A 21,019-nucleotide genomic window follows, 5' to 3' on the forward strand; every position below is an offset into this window, starting at 1 on the left:
TGGTTCGATTTCTAGTGAAATGACCCTTACCATATCTTTCTCCTGTAATGCTTTCAATACAGGTCGATAGGCCTTGTAAAATGTAGGCCTTTCAGCTATCACAATATTCGAGCTCGCACACAAGAGTCGGCCAATTGCCTGGATCTGCGCTTCTCCAGTTCTGCTTCTTCCATCCACAATCCTTGCAAACGTGATCTTTCCATTCACAGAATATTCAGAGTGAGCCAGAATGCCCCAAATTGGGGTCTCAAAGTTCCCTCCATCATTGGAGAGACAAAGAAGGCTTCTGGACAATGGACGGTTATAATTCTTCAGCTTCTTTACATGTATAGCCATAGTTATGCTAGAATAGCTTCCACCAAAATGGATTCCTAGAACATAACCATTTTTCCAAATCTTCAAGTGCCTTGGCGCATCCTGTAACAAATTCTTTCATAGAGCAAAGATACCCATCTTCAAACCCCATAAGCAATCATCCTTGAGCAATTGGAAATAAGTGTCCATGTACACATCAATATAGCCATATCTTCCCTTATTCTTAGCACAAAGAAACCCCTTCAAACGATTTCCCAGAGCCTCATGATTTGTTTGTAAACTTGTATTTTCAGCTAACAACGGCATTTTATTCCCTAGAAGATTAGCGTTTGTTAAGGAAATTGCATTTCCCACCTGGGTGGTGAGCAAAACCACAAGGAACTAAAAGTGGCAATAAATGTTTTCTCCACTGTTTATTTGAACCACCATGTCATTCAACAACGGAAAAACATCATAAAATGTTTCAGGTTAGTATTCCACCAAGCATATCATCAACTTCTTGAGCAAATTTTCTGTTGAAGCTGAGCTATATATATCTACAATATACTCTTTCAGAGACCAGTGCAAGAGAGTAGTACCACTGAAAAGTCTATAGAACTACTTTAACCTTGCAGTATATAATTCTGCCTCGTTTCCATGAGAGATAATGTTAACTAACTCAAATACAGAGTATAAAAGATTAAAACCTAGCTTCTACAAATTTAATACCTGGAGAAATCAAGCTGGGCATTTTTTGATATCTCCCAGAACATTGCTTCTAGTGCCTGCTTGGCATTGGCTCAAAAGTGTCTCCAAGTAAAAAGATAAATCTTCTGAACTTCTTGGCATGCATTGCACTAAGAGGGCATAAATTGCCCTTGGCTTGTCTGGCGAATCATTGGAAACAAATTCAAAAATTCCCCTACCTCCAGTTGGAGCATGCCTATCTCTCTGAATGATGAAGCTCCTTATTGAAATTATAATCCGTCTTTTAACATGTTGAAACATGAAATAGTATAGTGAAGTAAGACAATACATAAGGAAATAGGCTACGCTTTTAGACACGCTGCTACCCAGAAAGGCACCACCTACCATCCTTTTTGTCATTTTGATCTATAGGATGATATCTAATAATAGTTTATGTGGTTGTCTTGTATTAGATGTATAATATTACCACTGGAAAAAGAAAGATTGTCAAAATTCCATGGCATATAGAGAGTGAAGTGGCACAACACATGCTCTTTGGTAATGGACTTAGAAGTTTCCTAATCGATAACAGAATGCAGACCATTAGCAGTCATGCATCAGCACATGGTGCTATGATTATACAGGCATATTGGCATAGAATTCAATGAACCACTGAAGTTTTCATGCAAACTGAAATGGTCAAATTTGTGCAACAAGTGGAGGAAAACATCATGCCATAATAGAGGATTGCAATAGTTTATTCATTCTATATCCTCAATGTAAATGGGAATGTTATGTAAATATTGCAAGGTCATAGTGAGAAACATAGTTCCTCCCAACTATGATCTTCTCTTGTTGTAGAGCAGAAAATAGAGAGGACACACACTCTACATTGGCAATTGTTGCACCATCCACTTGCTTTAAGATTTACAAAATTAGGTCAATCAAAAGCCCAACGTACGCTAAATTGTCACTTGTGATGTTTTCCACATGACCAATCCACACTTTGATGGACTTGGAGTTTCAATGTGCATTCATAAAGCTCTGGAAGATGCAGGAATTTCACCAGACGAGGTCAGTGCTTTTGGTTTTTTAATAAAGGATTATCAGTGTTGTATTATTACTACAATTTTAATATTACATTGAAACTTGTAAATGCTTAATGACCAATTATCGTATCCTCAATAACAATGTCAGTCAACTATATCAACGCATATGCAACCTCAACCCAAGTAGGATATCTGGCAGAGATTAATGCTATCAAGAAGGCTTTTAAGGATACTTTTGTTATTAAAATGATGGAATTTTATGAGAGGTAAATGGATAGTTTTGGATGCATTATAAATTTAGCAGGCAATTGACATTTATGTGTGTTTGTGATCAGTTCCTCATGTAAGGTAGGGATGGGCAAAACCCAGCAATTTTGCAACAATACCAACAAAAAGATGAGTATTACGTGTGTGCATGTGTTAAGAAGAATGGAGACAACATACAAAGAACACCAGCTTTGGTTTTCTTGACATTGATCTGTTTTCATGAATACATTATACAACTGTGCTTTATCTTGATAACAAGTCACAAAGTGGACTAAAGGAGTGTAGGAGTGTTTCTTTGGTATTCAGGTGGACTACTCGCAGAAATGGAACAATATGCATGTTGTGGCAAGTGCCTTTTTCCTACTCATAGTCTATATTGATTATGTGTATTCTATTGGCAAGATGGATAGTTTGGGTTGCATGATAAATTTAGCAGAAAATGACATTTATATTTGGTTTGTGATCAATACCTCATGCAAGGTAGGGGTGGGAAAACCTAGCAGTTATGCAACAATACCAACAAAAAGTTGGGTATTGCATGTGTGCATGTGTTTAGAAGAACAAAGACAATTTACAAAGAACACCAGTTTTATTTGTCTTGACATTGATCTGTCTTCATGAATACATTATACACCTATGCTTTATCTTGATAACAAGTCACAAAGTGGACTAAAGGAGTGTTTCTTTGTATTCATATAGCATAGTTCAAATCCTTAAATTCACTATCATTAATAAATTCCAAACATTTGACTTATGACTCTGACGAATGTGGCCTTCATCAAGGCTTAAAACACCTGGACTCTTTATAAGGTACCTTCCTATCTGCTTTGTCTCTTCAGACATTTTGACATTTTCTTCATGGGTGAAAGTGTAAAACAAGGAGTAGCTTCGTATCAACACACTTTCCTTATTATGCCACTCAAGTAGCATTTTTATGTTGTAAATATTACATACATATCTCGGTGCTTTACATGACACAAACATTACAAATCCTCTAAAAGGGGACTCCCTTATTGTGAATTCTCTTAACTGTGAAATCCCTTAATGGGTTCAGAATATAAACATGAATGATAACATTCCACTTTCTCTTTGCCATCTATAGAGTATGCCTTTGGGGTTAATGATTAATGGTGTGCAACCGGAAACAAACTCAGATAATTTTGTACGCAAATTTCTTCTTCTATGCTATTGTTTCTTATGCTACCGCCTTACGACATTTCCTTTGCAACATGTGGTGCAAATGCTAGTTTATAATCCTATTTGATTCTTTGCATTATATGCATTGATTCTACTGTAGACGATGATTTCTCATCCTTTTTTATTTCTTGCATTAGATGCATTGATTTTAGTGAAGGCTTTGATTTATGATAAATGATGTAACTAGATATATGGTGTACATTAATTTAAAGGTAATTAGTTTAACATTGTGCATTGATTTCAATGTAAGCACAAAAAAAATTGTTGATAATGTGCATTGTGGCTAAGCTTGTGTGAATAGCCTCAAACAAAATAAAATCAATAAAGCATGTATTTGTAACTTTTACATCTCCACGTATTTTAAAATTGAATATATAACTTATTTCAATCATATTTTAGCTTTTAAAATTGAATAAAAATTAAATTTCCATCATAAGGAATTGATTGAAATACTTTGGATAACTATTTGAAAATTTAGGAAAGTTCATTACATTATATAAAATTATATAAATGTTGCCATATATTGTTGTTTGACCTATATATTAAATTTCAGTATGATTGACTTATACCATGTTATGACTAAGATCTTGTAGATAATCTCAAAATAAATAATGTTGAGTAAAACCTAATTTTATTGTTTACATGTCATCTTTTAATATTAAAATAGAATAAAACTTATTCCAATAATATTTGTGTTTTTTAATTGAATCTTGAGAGAAGAAATTGATTGAAATACTTAAAAAGGTTGTCCATGCATTATGGTATATGGGTGGGTCACATATATATATATATATATATATATATATATATATATATATATATATATATATATATATATATATATATATTTTGATGACTTTATAATTCAAAAAAATTATTTTTAAATTAAATTGTAATAACATACATGTTGATTGCACTAAAAGACACTTTCTACAAGTCAATATGAAGCATGATTGAAATCATTTCCATGTTCAATATTAAATTGATACATGATATATTTTAGTTCATTGTAAGTATCTGAATGATTTTTATCATAAATTTTAAGATTGTACAAATTTTCGTAGTCTATGAAACTCGAGATCAAATTTGAACATATCTTTTACTAATGAAAGTTATTGTATATTGAAAAATTATTAAATTAGTGAAATAACTTTAAGAGATCCATTTAAACTTCAAAAATTGATGAGAATCCATAAAACGATTAATACAAATCCATAAACTGAAATAGTGAATACATGTATCAATAAACTATCCATATGAAAATATATACAAATTACAAATATCACATGAACATTTATAAATTGAAATAATAAGCATACATAAACTAAAATAATGTCCATGATGTAAATCCATCAACTGTCCATGTATGAAAATATACAAAGTATGTATAACACATGTGAATAAGCTCTATGAAATGAGGCTAAAAATATAAAAACTATGACACTCTAAGTACCACTAGAACTCCTATGTGAGTTATATTGTGCAATATAAGTGTCAATAAGCTAGCACTGCAATATAACACATTCAAATTCAAACTAATTAGATCATTATTTGTACAAAATAAAACAATATGGAAATAAACTATATTGAACCACTTTTTTAATTGTAAACATATATACATGAGTATACTAATCTCAGTCGAGTTCAAATGCAAGTTTGATAGGATAGGGGTTTGGTCATGAATCTAGGTTTGGTCCTCCCCTACCTGTGGCTTGATGATTGGAGCCTGCATCGATGGAATTGCATCATTAGTGCGTCTAAACCCAAAATGCCATTCATGTCTCCACATAATAGTAGCATCATTGTCACTATGCATATGGGTCTGTGTACACAATGGCAAGGACAAATTATAATTAGTCTACATATTAATTAGCATATTTGTGTAAATTAAAAAAAAAAATGTTGAAATATTAGGAATAGATAAGTTTACCTCAAATTTTGGTCCATGTGGTTATATATAGTGACTCTCCTCGACATTAGTGAACATATAATGTGGAGGTGGATGTGTAGGTGAATCATTGGAAATGTGCTACAGTCGAGGATGCCCTTGCTAATCAACTCTCCCCTCAGATGACATTGTAAGCTCATCCATGTAGCTGAGATGTGTCTACATGCTATCATGAACTTGTTAATATAAATTATGCAATCTAATACGATTTAGAAATTTTATTATAGATAATTATGCATTATTTGACTATAAGAGTCAAAAGTTTCACAGAAATATGTGCCTAGTCTATGTCACGTAGGCCATGCACCCTCCAAGTCTCACAAATCACATCTTGATACATAGATGTATGTGTCAAAAGCTGATTAAATGGTAAAATCATGATAAATGCATCATCATATAAGGGCACTAGTGGGTCACGAGGTAGTGGTGGTGGCCTTCATATCTCTTCATGCAATGCAACATGTCCACTAGCCAATGACACCCACATGGTGTCTGCAGTAGTCTCCTGCATCTCACCACTGAGCTACGACAACTCCTTTGGCTCTCTAGGTAATACCATGCTATGCAGTGGTAGTGGAAATAATATTAGAGGTGGTGATACATGCTTGGGGTCCCTACAAAACCCCTCGTGCTCATAGGTACCTACCCTATTGGTACCATAAAAATGATATCTAATATCAGTGTAATTGATCCTCATCTATAACACAAACCTAGCATATAAATGGTTACCAAAGTAAGGTGCAACCTGGTCAAGGTTGGGAAACTTGCCCTGAGCTCCAATGAATCTATCATACACGAACGGGGATGCATGAACATTACTAAAATATTTTAGTGGGATTGGAGCTTTATGTATAGCAGGGTGATCTAGAGGGATGTCGAATAACTCCCCATGAACATCAATGTCTTGGATGGACTCTTTTAGCACCTCCCAAGAATCTGGGCCTCTAACCTCATGCCTCCTAACCCTATGTATGAACTGTAATATGTCACTATGTGGGCCTGATCTTCAGTGTGTCTTGATCATCCTAGTCATGCTATGCAACATCAAAGACAATGCAAGAAAGTCGGTGAATTGGAAGAGATATTCTTTATCTATGTTGTGATCCATGTATGATGGGTCATAACGTCATCTAACGTGATATGATTTGTAGCATCATCCCACAGAGGGATCGATGTTGCACTCTGATCCTCAACTTCAGCCTGTTGAGGACCTATAAATCATAAACATAATTTACCATATATATAATTAACAAACTAGAAGCATAATAACATATACATTAAATTCAAACACATCAGTTGAAGAAAAATTTAAAATTACACATAATTTGAAGACAAAAACGCATAAAGCTTAAAGAGGATTGAAAAATGTAGAAGGTGTACCCGAAATGGGCAAAGATGGTCTAATGGATATACAAGCAAGTCCCTCAATAGAGACAAACACATTGCCTCTCACACTCCAACTAGCTACGAGAGGCATGATCTACTAGGGGAACATGAACTCTTAGTAGGCTACATGATCTATCATGAGTCGGAACATGTATAACAGATCCTCTTAGACTAAGATGGCTTGCAGTTGGGGTGCATATATGGGATTCCTCAACATATGAAATATACTACATATAAACTAATCCAAGAAAAAAATGTTGATAAAAAAACCATTTCTAAACTCAAGCAGAATAATCTAGTCTAAAGTCCTACACATTAGATTCCATTTTTGGATAATTTATCAACCAAAGTACATTGAGTTCCATGTAAACACAATCGAAAGAAGTGATCAAATATTCCATACACTTTTTCTCGTCTCTAAATAATGAATTTTATTCATAACACAACTATATATATAATTGAAATAAACCTATTAAAAAACTAATAAAATTTCATGTCAACCAAGTACTACAATAGACTTTACATTCTTAATGTTTGACTTTGACACATGACATATATTAGGAGCAAGCATATAAAGACAATGTTTCTTGTACAACACACTACATAATGAAACAACATGGTAAAAATTAGAGAAGAGTAACTGTTTTTATTGTAACAACCATGGTTAAAACTCCATGTAAAAAAATATAGTACCATGGTTAATGGGACATCTATTCCAAGATGAATGGTAGGAAAAACAACCTAGTGGGTGTTCATTTGATTTACTATGGCTAAGGAAATTGGAAAATGCAATGGAAAAGGTTTTGGAAAGACATGAGGCATTTATTTCCATTTTATTATGAAAATCATTGAAATTGGAAGAAAGGGAAGGTGAAAGGTCACAGGTTGCATGTGAGGAGAAAAATGAAGAAAATAAAGGCCTCATTGACAAAAAGGCTTCTGAGGATCGGTGGGGGAGGCTTGGTCAGGGTAAACTTGGAGAGTGTGGCACACTTGGAGTTTTGAGAAAGAAGGCAAAGGAAGAGTAGGAAACCACAAGAGGACATCAAGATCAACAACTACAATGGATTTTGCTTGTAGTTACTGAGTTTCATGCATGTTTTCCTCAATAATTTTGACATGCATGGCATATGAATGTGGATTATTTGTCATGATTTGTCACTGGCATGGAGGATTTCCTGGTGGATTTGCCTAGCCTTGCCATTTCCTAGATAACCATGCACATTGTGGGTTTATTTCCTTGTTTTGTTTGGTTGGTTCTCATGTTTCCTTTAGCTTGGGTTGATTTACTAGTCCTGGAAGCCTTAGTTGGAACAAGCACTTTGGAGTCTTGGGAGGCTTAGGTAGAGACCAATCTGATGATTGTTTTGTGATGTTTGACCGTAAGGTGGAATCACTGTTTGATGGGTTGAGGTGATTGGGTTCTAGAACCCATGGATGGTTTTGGATTGATGTGTTCTACAAGATCCTATATTAATGCTTGGAATATGGCACAAGGGTGAATGGCTGAAGAGAGATTTGACTCAACCATTATATGGTTAGGTGGAATGTGGTAGTCCTATGCCAAGTTGGCTTTCGCATCATTAATATGAGGTTATTTCTCCTTGTTATCTCATGAGTACTATATTTATTTATATGTGGATTATATGGCTATTGTTCCTGTTAACACTCATGTTGTTCCCTTTGACTCCAAAGGGAATACGACCGAGGTAACCACTAACCAATATTTTAGCCATAGGTCCTAGCCTACATGCAACCAGAGAGGGCTCTCTCTTTCTGATTTATCTTTGTTTTGGTGTAATTTTAGGCTAGTTATGATGCACAGGATTTTGTTTTGAATTTGTTGGGATGATGATTTCAGTCAGAACTGGTATGTTTTTGCAGAATAATCTAGGCCATTGGGCATGGAGTCGATGATGGTGAATTGTTGGAAATGGTTTTTGAGGGAAAAGGTTATGCTACAGAGCCAGACAAGCATCTATGGAACAATTTTTCAAATCTATAATATGATGGGATGAAATCAGGGAGTGAAAGGCAGCTAAGGATCTTTCACAAAACTGATAGAGGGAATGGTGGGAATATGATCTAGGAGCATTTAAGAATTCCTGAACAACATTCATAATGATAGAATGAATACAAACATGAGTAGTTTAAGAATTCATTTTTATGATTGATTCTGAAGAAAACACATTTAACAACAGAGATTGACCAGAGGGTGTATTCAAATAATTCCTCTACTATTATTTTTCTCTTTTCCTAAGCTAATGAAACATATATTTGAGTTAAGAAAACATAGAAAGACAAAACATAGTTGAGGATAACTTATTGTTCCATCAAACAACACAGGAATTCTATAGCAGAACGCAGATCATCACTTTGACATCAAACAGTGCAGGGATCATGAACTTTTCCAGCCATTTGTATTAGATAGTCTGAAAATTTACAAAACACTGTCTCAGAGAGAAAATCACCAACCCCAAATACGTTGTATGGGGAGGTATATATACAAAAATTAGATACAAAATATCTAGCTGATGAGTTAATAGCTCATAAATTCTATGCCAACCCCTGAGGAATTACAACTGAAAGAGTAAATGCTGCAATAAATATTTAGTGCATTAGCTATCCATCTTGTCAGAAAGTTTTGACTTTTCTGACCAACTGAGTCGGCTGGAGTTGCGCTGTCCAAAATCTGCGTTTTTTCCCTTCTTGGGGTTGCTGTCCCAGTATTTTGCTGAGTCATTATTCTCACCTGCTCTGCCAGTTGTCTTCATGTTGCATTAAATTTCGTTGACCTGAGGCTGATTAGAAGAGACAGAACCGAGATCATTGGGGAAAAATTTGTAACATTGCTTGCCACCAATCTTCTTTAGGCAGTTGGTGTCTTCGTATTTTTATTAGAGTTTCATCTGCCTTTGTGTACCTGTAAAAATTTGGTGGGACCTCAAACAGGTGATTAATTTCATGCTCAATGTAAAATAAAAATTCTAGCTTGTCATAGAGGCTCTGCCCTGATGGAGGTCCTGCTTCTTCTGAAGTGCTTGTGGATGCTGTGATCTGATTTGAAATGAAATTGGTCATCCTAGTGGCATACTGCTCACGGGTGAGCAGTCTTCCAGAACCTGTCAATAGGCTGGGCAATCCTTTTCCTTGTAATTCACCCATCCTTAGCTTGTAATCATCTACCTCAGCTTGCATTTCCTGACATTTTCTCTCCAAATTCTGCACAAAATTTCTGAGGGTCAGCACCTTTTTGGCTATTAAACAGTATCTGTTCTGTTGCTGATGTCTAAGGCTGCCAACTCCTCCTTGGTGTGAGTGTTGAGGAAATGTATCATCCTGCTAGCCTGCTCAGGCATATTTCCTAATGCTGCTCTGGCCTTTTGGCTTTCAATTTGAGCTTGGCTTATTAACTCAATCTGCTCATGCACTGTTTTGATTGATTTCCACTATTTGGTGATCGAGTGGTAAATCCTGGTCCACAAAATTTTCTTTATTTCAGCCAGAGTCTTCTCTAAATTCAGTTCCTTTTCCAAGGCCTTTATTCTGTTTTTCAGGGCCTTAATTTCTCTGGTCTGCTCAGCTACTGTCATTTTGGGCTTCTCATATTTTGCTTCTAGCTCAACCAATTTTTCTTTTGCTAGTTTAATCTCTGTTGCCTGAAGCTCTAGCTCCTTGATAGCTTTTGTCAATTCATCCATGCTTATGCTAGACTCGGGAGTTGTTTTTGTTGCCGCTGCAGCATCTGAAGTTGTTGTAGCCGTTGGAGGGGTTACTGCTGCTCTGTAGTTGCTGCAGTAGTTGGGGAAGTTTGAGGAGGCTGGGAGGTCGACTCTCCCTACTTGTTTTGCAGTTCCTTTTCCAAATCTTCTTCCATTTGGACTATTCTTTGATTCATTTGCATTAAGAGGTCCATTGTATCCTCAGCTTCTTTCTCTTTTACTAGTTCTCCCATTTGTGGATGCATGGTTGAGGAGAGCCTCATTTGCTTTTTTAGAGCAGCAATATTGTCCTCCTTTTTATTCATTAGAGTTGTGATAGACTTGGGATTCTTAGGATCATGCCCCAGGTCTACAATAATGTCCTCCAATGTTTTGATTCTGTTGTCTTTGGCTGTGGAGGACATTCTTTCTAAATCAAGCTGAGTATTAGTGTTCCTCAGAGATTCTTTTAACTCATGGGCCATTGTGGCCTTGTCTACCAATGTGGCATAGACCATTTCCCCTGTTTGCTTATGCAGTTCTATTTGATCCATGGGGTGAATGTCTTTTGCCATAACCTCCAACTTCGTTCTGACATAATCTGCAGCCGACTGAGGCTGCTGTACCTTGGGTTTAAAATGGCTGAGGATCATCTTTTCCTCTTTGATGTCATATGCTGCCATCAACCTTTCTTGTTTGGCAGGTGTTTCCTTGAGGAATTGGTCATATAACTGCACTCTTAGTAGCTCATTTTGTGCTTTAATTTCTTTAAAGGTGGCCTTAATGCTAGCTGGCCTCTTGCTTTTCTGTGTGGAGGAGGAAACCTCCATGCCATGTTGCCTTTCTTGCTATTGTTGAAAAGATCTTGTAGCTGTTTGTTGACTGTCTTCTTTATCTTTCCTTGGGATTCCAAGGATTTCTTCATTGATTTCCTCCACAACTGGAGAATCAACCCTTTGCCTCTTGGCTTCGAGCTGCTGAGTGGACCCACTAGCAGGTGTGGACTCATCTCGGTCTCGTTTTCTGCCTCTTTCCTCATGGGCAGGAGTCTGCAAGGCAGACACTGTTGGTGCTTCTGTCTGTTGTAGAGGAGCCTGTACTTGAGGTTGCTCCATTGAAGAGGCAGGTTTTTCTGTGACCACTTCCTTTTCTGCACCCATTATCTCCTTCCCTTTTGTTGTACCTCTCGGTGATGTAGATGGTCCCTGGGCGGCTTGTGCGGTTGCAGCAGTGGATGTACCTTCTCCAATTTGATGTGGCAACTTGAATGTTACCTGCTGCACAGAATCCAAGTCAAGAGTTTTTTCTAAATCCTTGACATTTTTCTCCATTATTTCCTCTTGAGTTAATTCCTCAACTAATGTACCTTGCAACCATTCATCTTGGATGGCATATTGCTCAATTTGTGGATATTTACAGTGGTCATAACCTAGCAGCCTGTATTTAACTCTTCTGGCACTGATAAAACCTTCCAGGTCATAAGGGACCCACCAGAAGCTCCTCTTTAGCTTATATTGATCCCTGAGAATTTGATCAGCAGCTTGCCAACCTTTTTTCTTGTTCATGATGAAGGGGCCTAGATGGTCTTTGAATTTGAGGTGGGCTTTCTTTTTGGTACTATGAAAATGGGTGAGATCCGAACAAATGAGTTGCCTATAGTATTCCAAGGCAAACTATCTCATTGGTACATACCTTGGAAGCCTGTAAGGACAGAGCTCACAGCCATAGATTCTGATTACAGTATGGTTTTGATATAGGCACCAATCACCTATTTTATAGCTCTTGGACAGCAGCAAGGTCTTCTGAATCTCAAATGACAATCTGGGAGGAGGGGATCTCATTAGGAGGCAAGATACTAGGTATAAAAATTGGTCAATAAACTCACAGTAAGAAAATGGAGAGTTTTGAACTTCATGGAAAACCGATGACCAAAAGATCACAGACCTCTTTTCACCCCTAGAATCCAATTTCTTAATGGGGCATTGGAAGCTTTTAGACTGGTAATACATGAATAAGTGGTAGATATATGATGAATATTTGAATACTCCCTCCCTATCCACTTTCAATAGCTGGTCATGTATTTTATTGGCTATAAACTTGGCAAAGTTATACTTGTAAGCAGGGGGTTGGCCTGGACTATATGCAGCTAATAATACCAACACTGTTTCATCAATGTGCTCACTGGTTTTGAAGCCCAGCACATAAGAGATCATATCAACTAGAAGATTGCCCACCTCATTGAAATGGACATATAAGAAAGCAGGTGGCCCTGTAGGCTGGCGGTCTGCCCTCATGAATGTCTTGGTGATTTTTTCAATGTCAGCACTGGAGAGTTTGGAGCCTGCATCCAGCAAATAGTTCATAGAGAAGGGAAACAATAGCTGAGTCTGCTTGAAGTTGAGCATTTGGTTGATGGAGTCAGGAGTAATGTGGAAAAGTATGCTCCTAGATGGAGACTTAACAGCTCTCTGAGTTGGCTCATAGTTCTCAACACGTAAATGGATGATCTTTGGAAAAATATTAACAGATGGGAGGAAGTAATAAGGGAGATTGGACTCCCATATACCATACATGTCATTGTTACTTAAATAGCTGTTTCTCAACTGGAAGAAAGTCTGCAAGTGGTTTCTGTCACCAAAAAGATCTTGGATAAGGTAGTCTCTATCAGCAAGAGGCATGGCTTCAAGCTCTTTGTTTGGTGGATTCATAGGAGTGACACTAAGAGCTGATGGAGTTGCCATTACAGAACTTTCAGATGTTATCTTTAGAATGAAGTTTTTGAGCAGAAAAGGCTGAGGATGATAGCTTGTGAAGACTTGAAGAGGAGTGGCAGAATGAGTTTAGCTGAAGCCAAAGTGTTCAATATTTTGTGGTTGTATTTAGAAGAACAAACTTTGCAGAGTTTGATTTGAGCTTTGGTTTCTTTTGGAAAACTCTCTGAATTTAGAGACAGTGAGGGAAAATGCAGAGGAGAAATGGATTATACAGCTTAATGTACTGAGAGTTTGAAGTGAAACACGGCAAAAGGGAACAATGCCGGGCAGGTGTAAAACTGTATTGGAAATTCAAGCCCGAAAATGGATTCTAGCACGGTGAAATTATGAATAGTCCGTGGTTCTCTTAAACAGGGGGTGCATTAGATAATTTAGGCCAACATTTAAAGGACAACACCATTAAATTTAGGAGTTTGTAGGCAATTTAGTGAAAAAATTCTAGAGAACGGGAAGAACACGGGCAAACAGGTTGAATTCGGCAAATACCTGGATTAGCTAGCGCCGAGGGTGGTTGAGTTGATTGAAGGGCGAAGATTGACGTCGAATTTGCAGGTGGCGGTGTCCAAAGTGTTGAAATTTGAAATCTGGAGGCAGTTTGGTGTGAACAGCAGAACAGCGCAGCCGAAACTTTCCAATGAAAATGACCGAAAACGGTCACTTTCGGTGTTTTTAACAAAAAATTTGGCGCATACGCACTTTTGGCGCTTTCCCGTGATGATGTCAGCATGACGTCATCAACGGGCCTTTGGTATGGGCGGGTGATGTGGACGCTGACTGGGATGATGATGTGGTGGGACACGGTGGCACAGCGTGGGCGCAGGAGGACAACGTGGCAGGCGACGTGGGGCAGCGGCGGAGACCGGGTGTGACGTCATGGTGACAGGACTGCTGACATAATGGGACGAAGGGCGGTTTCTTGGACGGCGGTTTTTGGTTTCCCCGCACTTCCTTTGAGTAGAGGCGGTTTCGGGGGGGAGGCCTCCGAACACCCCGGGCGGTCGACACGTGGCGGGGTTACGGCGGCAAAACCACCCATCCCCTAGACATTAAAGCCGAGCGCGTTGTGGGCTGAAAACACCTGCCCATCGTTGGATCGGGCACGGTGGGAGATCGACGGCTGGCGGGGCTTTTGGCGCGGCGTGCAACTTCGGAGCGGGTCCCACCCGCATTTAAATAATATATTACAGCTGCGGGTCCAAACTTTAGCTCAGGTGGGTTTCTGCGGGTCGGATTAATGTGGGTTAATGCGGCACAATGTTTAATTAAAAACATTTTAACATTTTAACATTGGGGTTTAACTGCGGGGGCAATTTGCAAGGGTTTAGGTGGGTGGGGGTTTAGGCATAGGCTATTAATCTTAACCAGAGGTTAGATTAATTCCGGGGTAAGGACGCAGAAGGGTTGATTATAGCCCCAAATGGACTAATGTCTCCCATAACTATGTTACTTAGCTATAATGCTAGGGGGTGGGATAGTTAATATGTTTTTGGGAACTTTATATAGTTTTTGTAGAAAATAGGGGTGGGGATGTACTAGGGAGCTATATAATAGGGTTAAGAGTTAATATGGGTATGTGAGGTGAAGTGTGAGGGAGAAATTGAGGTTGAGAACTGAAACTTAGAAACTAGAAATGGATGAAGTATGAAGTGATGGTTTTACACAAGAAATGTGGCTTCTTTTTTGAGGAAGAAGGTCACAACTTGACATGACTTTCTCAAGGGGGAAATGTAAGTAGGACTATTTAGGAAGATCCTAAAGCCCTCAAGGGGATATTAGTAAGAAGCCTTTTGAAGGGAATGAGGAAAGTTAGACATGCTTTGATAGTTTTCCATATAGGCCATTGTTCTTGCCCTTCTCTTATTGATGAGATAAGATATGATTTTCAATATATCAGGTGGTCATAGCTTTCTTCTGCAACCTCCAACTGCCTAACCTACCTAATAGACCTAACATTTTTTCTTCTTTTGGATGGGTGCACTTAGCCTTGCAAACCCTGATAATCCTCTTTTCTTTTGCCTGCCCTCCTATCTAAATCTACCCTTATATCTTCCAAGGGCCCAGATTAAGTAGTTGGGCTCCTTCCTTTCTCTATCTAGCTACTCATCTGCCAAGCTTGAACTGTTTGGACAGGTATTCATTCTCTAGTCTAGAACAAGCAATTTAAAACATGGCATGGTCCAATTTGAACTGTTGGGCCATCCATCAAGATAGCTGTGGTGCTTTGGTCAGCCACTTTCATGGTCTTTCTTTGGGGTTCATTTCAATTATTTTTTCTGACCAATTCATTTTCTTGCCTTTTGATTATTCTTTTAAGGCATACCCTCTTTACATTTTTTAACTCTCTTTTCCTTTCACAAAATATGGAACCTTTGTAACATCAAAGATGAACATTTTTGGCACTTCCACTGTCAATCATGAAAAATGAAACCCTATTGGTATAGGAGACTAACAGTGGCTCCAGCTGGGGATGGATTTTCCAGATGAAAAGCCAAGAACAGCAGGTCAGATCACCTTATTTTCCCATTCTTGCTGCAGTCTGAATTTTCCTTTTGTTAGAGAATATTGATCTAAATCCTAGAAACTTGTATGACATACCCTTTAAGTTGATTTGTTGTGAAATGATAGCTCTGTTTTTTCTTGTTTCTCTGAGTATTCCTCATCACCTTAATAGTTCCCAAATGTTTTCTCTTGCTTTCCAATGATAGGATCAAAACATATATCAAAAAACATGGTGCAGTACCCTGGTCCTCCTCAAAATATGCTTCACTTGGTCCTTCATCTATCCGCTGTAAATGAAAAAACTGAAAATAGAAATATTTTATGTACAATATGTGGCTATGTAGTGTTTCATCAAAGGGGTTCAAAATAATGTTTGAGCATCCTCCCATTGACTGGGCCTTCCTCAGTGTTTGAGCCATCCAAACTCTTTAGAAAATAGGTGTTATTACCTTGTACAGCATAAATGACATAAGGTCCCTTCCACAAGAAATCAAACTTGCCATGTTTTCCTTTGTCCTCTCTCCTGGAATCCCATCTCAACACTTTGCTTCCTATGAAGAAGTCTTCAGCTTTGGTTCTTTTGTCAAATATTCTCTTGAGCTTATCTTGCAGTACTTGGGTTCTCTGATAGACTTCCTCTCTTGTTTGTTGTAGGTGAATTTTCTGATTGATCCTTCTTTGAATGTCATTAGGCTCAGCTTGTATTTCTTGCAGCAATTTGATTACAGGGATCCCTAAAGATGAAGGAAATCTTGCTTCCATTCCATAAACTAGTTCATATGGGCTTGTGCCAATAGATCTCTTGGTGGTCAATCTGTCTGCCCATAGTGCATTTACCAACTTCTTATGCCAATTCTTTTTGTTCTCCTCCAATACCTTCTTGATGATGTTGATAAGGCTTTTGTTGGAAGACTCAGCTAGGCCATTGCCTTGAGGATAATAGGCAGTGGAATGGCCCAAGGTGATGTGGTATTTATGGCAAAAGTTGATCATTTTTTTGGATTTTAAAGCAGGAGAATTGTGTGTAATAATTTTATCTGGACAGCCAAACCTGGACAAGATGTTGGTTTCTAAAAATTGCATAATAATGGAGTCATTGGCTTGCCTACAAGGGATGGCTTCTATCCATTTGGTAAAATAGTCTATAGCAGTCAGAATCCACCTGTGCTGACCAGAGGATGAAGGGTGGATTTCACCAATGAAGTCTAAACCCCATCGCTGGAATGGTCTCTTAGTTGAAACAGGTTTGAGTGGTAAAGGTAACAGCTTTCTCTTGCCTTCAAAAATTTGACATTTGTGACAAGACATTATAAATTTTCTCACATCCGTAAACAAGGAAGGCCAATAAAATCTAGCTCTTAGGATTTTATCAGCTGTGGATTTCCAGTATAAGTGCCCTCCACAGTCACCTGCATGAAATTCCTTGAGAACATTGTTAGTTTCATCCAATGTTAGGCAATTAAGTAAAATTCCTTCATGATTTCTCCAAAACAAAACATTTTCTATGATACAAAACTTTGATGCTTTCATTTTCAAGAACCTTTTCTTAGTTCTGGACAACCCTGGAGGAGCTTGCAAGTTTAATAATACAAAACATATATCAGCATACCAGGGAGATTGCAAAAAGGCTTGATTGATCTGTGGAGTCGCCATCTCCTCTTCGATGTCTAGTTCATTAATGTCGAGGGCTTGGAAATTGGTTTCAATCATTAGCTTGGCTAGACCTTGTCCTTTTATCAGTTTGGTAGTTTTGATTTCAATGTGATATTCTAAGATATTGGCAATCCACTTGCCCCTTTTTCCTTCAATTCCTTCTTGGGTTAAAATGTCCTTAACCACTGCATTTGGGACATAGGCAATCACGTGAGAGTATAAAATATAGATTCTAAAGTCTTTGATGGCCTTTACCAATGCATAGGCTTTCTTTTCCATAATATGATATTTTAAGGGAGCATCTCTAAGGGCTTTGCTAAAAAATGCAATGGGTTTTTCACATCCTTGGTCATCTTTTTGTAATAGGACTGCAACAATTGTATGCTCAGATGCAAAAGAAAAAATGATGAAATCTCTATCAAACCTAGGACTTGTTAGGACTGGTGTGTTTGTCAATGCTCTTTTGATATCCTAAAAGCCCTGTTTAGCTTCCATGGTCCATTTGACCTTAGAATCCTTCTTCAACATATTGTTTAACAGTCTTATGAGCTCAGCCAAATTAGGAATGAATCTTCTCAAGAAGTTGATATTTCCTAGAAAGCCTTGTAGTTCTTTGATGTTTCTCGGATGAGGCACTTGAAGGATGGCTTGAATTCTGTCTGGATCGATCCTAATACCATATTTTGAGATTATATGACCTAGGAGCTTACCTTCCTCTAGGCCAAACAATGATTTCTTTGGATTCAAAGATATGCCATATTTTCTACAAATTAAGAAAACCTGCCTCAAATGTTCTAAGTGTTCTTGATCTGATTTTGAAAAGGCAGTAAGATCATCCAGGTAGACCACTAGAAAATCATGGATTTCTTTGGCAAAGGCTATATCCATTGCTCTTTGGAATGTGGCCCCTGCATTCTTAAGCCCAAAAGGCATTTTGACATATTTAAAAGTTCCCCAAGGTGTTGTAAAGGCAGTTTTGTCTTGATCATCCGGGTGTACTAAAATCTGATTGAATCCAGAGAATCCATCTAGTAATGAGATCCTAGAGGCTCCCACTACCCTTTGTAGGATATGATCCATTTTTGGTAAGGGGTAATGGTCTTTGAGAGAGACTTTGTTCAAATTCCTTAGGTCAACACATAGTCTGATCTCTCTCGTCTTCTTCCTAGTGGGCACTAGGTTTGAAATCCACTCTGAGAACCTGATTGGAGCAATGATTCCTGCTTCATACATACGTTTCACTTCTTTTTCAATGAGGGGAAGGAGGAAAGGATTCACTCTCCTAAGCTTTTGTTTAAAAGGTTTTTAGTTTTCTTTTAAAGGTATGGTGTGTTGGATGATTGAGGTATCATAGGACTTGAGGTCATCATAACTCCAGGCAAAGATATCTTGGAATTCTTTGAACAACTCAACGTATTTCAAATTCTGATCAGCCAGTAATGCCTTGGATAATTTTATCATTTTGGGATTTTCTGTGGTCCCAATGTTACAGTCTTGAATTTCAGCATTCAATGGTTGCATTTTTGGTTTTCTTGAGATATCATTTGAATCAAACAAATCCTCCAAAGGGGTTAAACCTATGGGCAGAAAATTGTTTTTTAGATCAATTACTTCGGCTTCTGTCTCAGCTATTTCATCCAAGTCTATTTGCTTCATCTCCTGTACATTCTGGTTATTAAAGGTAGTAGGATGCAAAACTAGATTCGCTGCTTCAGCTGATATATTCTGCTTGATTGTGTATGCCTGTTGTTGATCATCCATAGTGCTAGTATCAATGTTCATGCCGGAAAATTCTTCTTTTAAAGTAAGGAAGTTATTTATCTGTGTGTCATTCTCAAAGACTTGCCAATTCTTGACGTTATCCGGGACTGCATGCCTATGTTTGATTTCAGCAGTGAAACTGTGATTGGGTCTGAAAGGTAGCTTGCAAGTGCTAGCAAAGGTTGCCAAGCTATGAGCATGTAAATTGAGCTTTCTCGAAATTTTGGTTAATTGAGATGCTGAGAAAGTGTCAAGTACTTGAATAGCTACTCCCTTATAAGCTCTTAACCTTAGATCATTTGTGATAAAGTTTCCTTTAATCTATTGTATGATCAGATTTGAATCTCCTAAGATTGAAACTTTGGTTGCACCTAAATTTTTGATGAGTTTGAGACCTAACAAAAGGGCTTCATACTCAGCCATATTGTTTGTGCATCGAAAGTTTAACCTATATGCATGACCTTCAGCCTGGTCATTCTGCATATTGTGAATCCAGACTCCTGCCCCAGCTCCCAACTTGTTTACAGAGCCATCAAATTCTAAATACCATAGGGTTTCATGGTCAAGGTTTGTATTGAGACTCTTAGAAGGTTGGATCATGGGCAGATTGGTTTCTTGCAAGTCATTTGATGTATCATTCTCCTTTGTTGTATCAATTATATCAAAAGTCTTTTGGTCTTGAGAGGAAAATTGTTCATTCAATCCCTCTGTCTGTGCTGCCACTAATAGTTTGGGATAAGCTTTGGTACACATGTCAGCATTATACAAAATGAATGAATCCATGTCTGAATGTATTGAATAGATGGGGAAGTTTTGGGGCTTTTCTTGACTACTCACCACATATTTCATTAATGTTTCTCGGTATAATCTCTTAGGCTGTCCAAAGACTGAAATGGTGGCATAGGACATGTCTAGTTGCAAAGATCCTTGGAGTTTGGCCCCCCAAGATCTGGATAAAAGCATACCGTACTTGGGTGGAATGTCAGCTACCACCACATCCATCAAAATCGTTTTGGTTGGGTATTGGACCAGGGAGACACACAAATCTTTAATTAAGCCTAGGCACCTGACTTGGCTTGAATCAAATGAGAATAGATCTTTGTAAGGTCTTGTGATATCTAGGTCTAGTTTTTCCATTACAGATTTGGGCATTAAGTTATGTGAGGCCCCAGAATCAAACATTGCATTGTGTAGAACCTTGTCATGAATGTTTAAACTGACATAGAAGGGTGGAACCCCTCCATTTGTTGTCTTTCCATTAACCTCAGGGCTAAACAGCAATTCAAGTTGATCATCTAGAACATTTACAACATCCCTATTGTCTGATATTTGGAGTGACCTATTGATTTGTTGTCTATACACTTGATGTTTGACTAATTCAGAAAGAGGGATAGCTATCTTTAGATTACTTATTTCTGTTTCTAAGTTGAAGGGATTTTCCATTTGAGTTTTAGCATTAAGTGCAACAAATTTTTCCTTTTCATCTGAATTTTCAGTAACCCTTTCTTCATGATTGGTATGATTTTGAATGAAACCAGTACTAGATTTATTTTTAGGGATGTTGTTTGAACTTGCTTTTGAGGGGAGGGATGGGGATGGCTGGTTTCCAGAGGGTTGTGCATCTGATATATCCTCCACTGTGACTTCTCTTGGATGTAGATCTATTTTATCAGAGGATTCTGGAAGAACAGTTTTATCCTTTGTCTTTTTTGGCTGTTTATTGTCCTTTGGTTTGATAAGTTCAGGTACATCTATGGTTCTACTCCTTAGTTTATACTGTTTATGCACCTCATACACCACTGC

The sequence above is a fragment of the Pinus tabuliformis genome, chromosome 6, assembly GCF_031772625.1.
Source record: "Pinus tabuliformis cultivar Carrire ecotype Pingquan chromosome 6, CPIR1, whole genome shotgun sequence".
NCBI lineage: Eukaryota > Viridiplantae > Streptophyta > Pinopsida > Pinales > Pinaceae > Pinus > Pinus tabuliformis.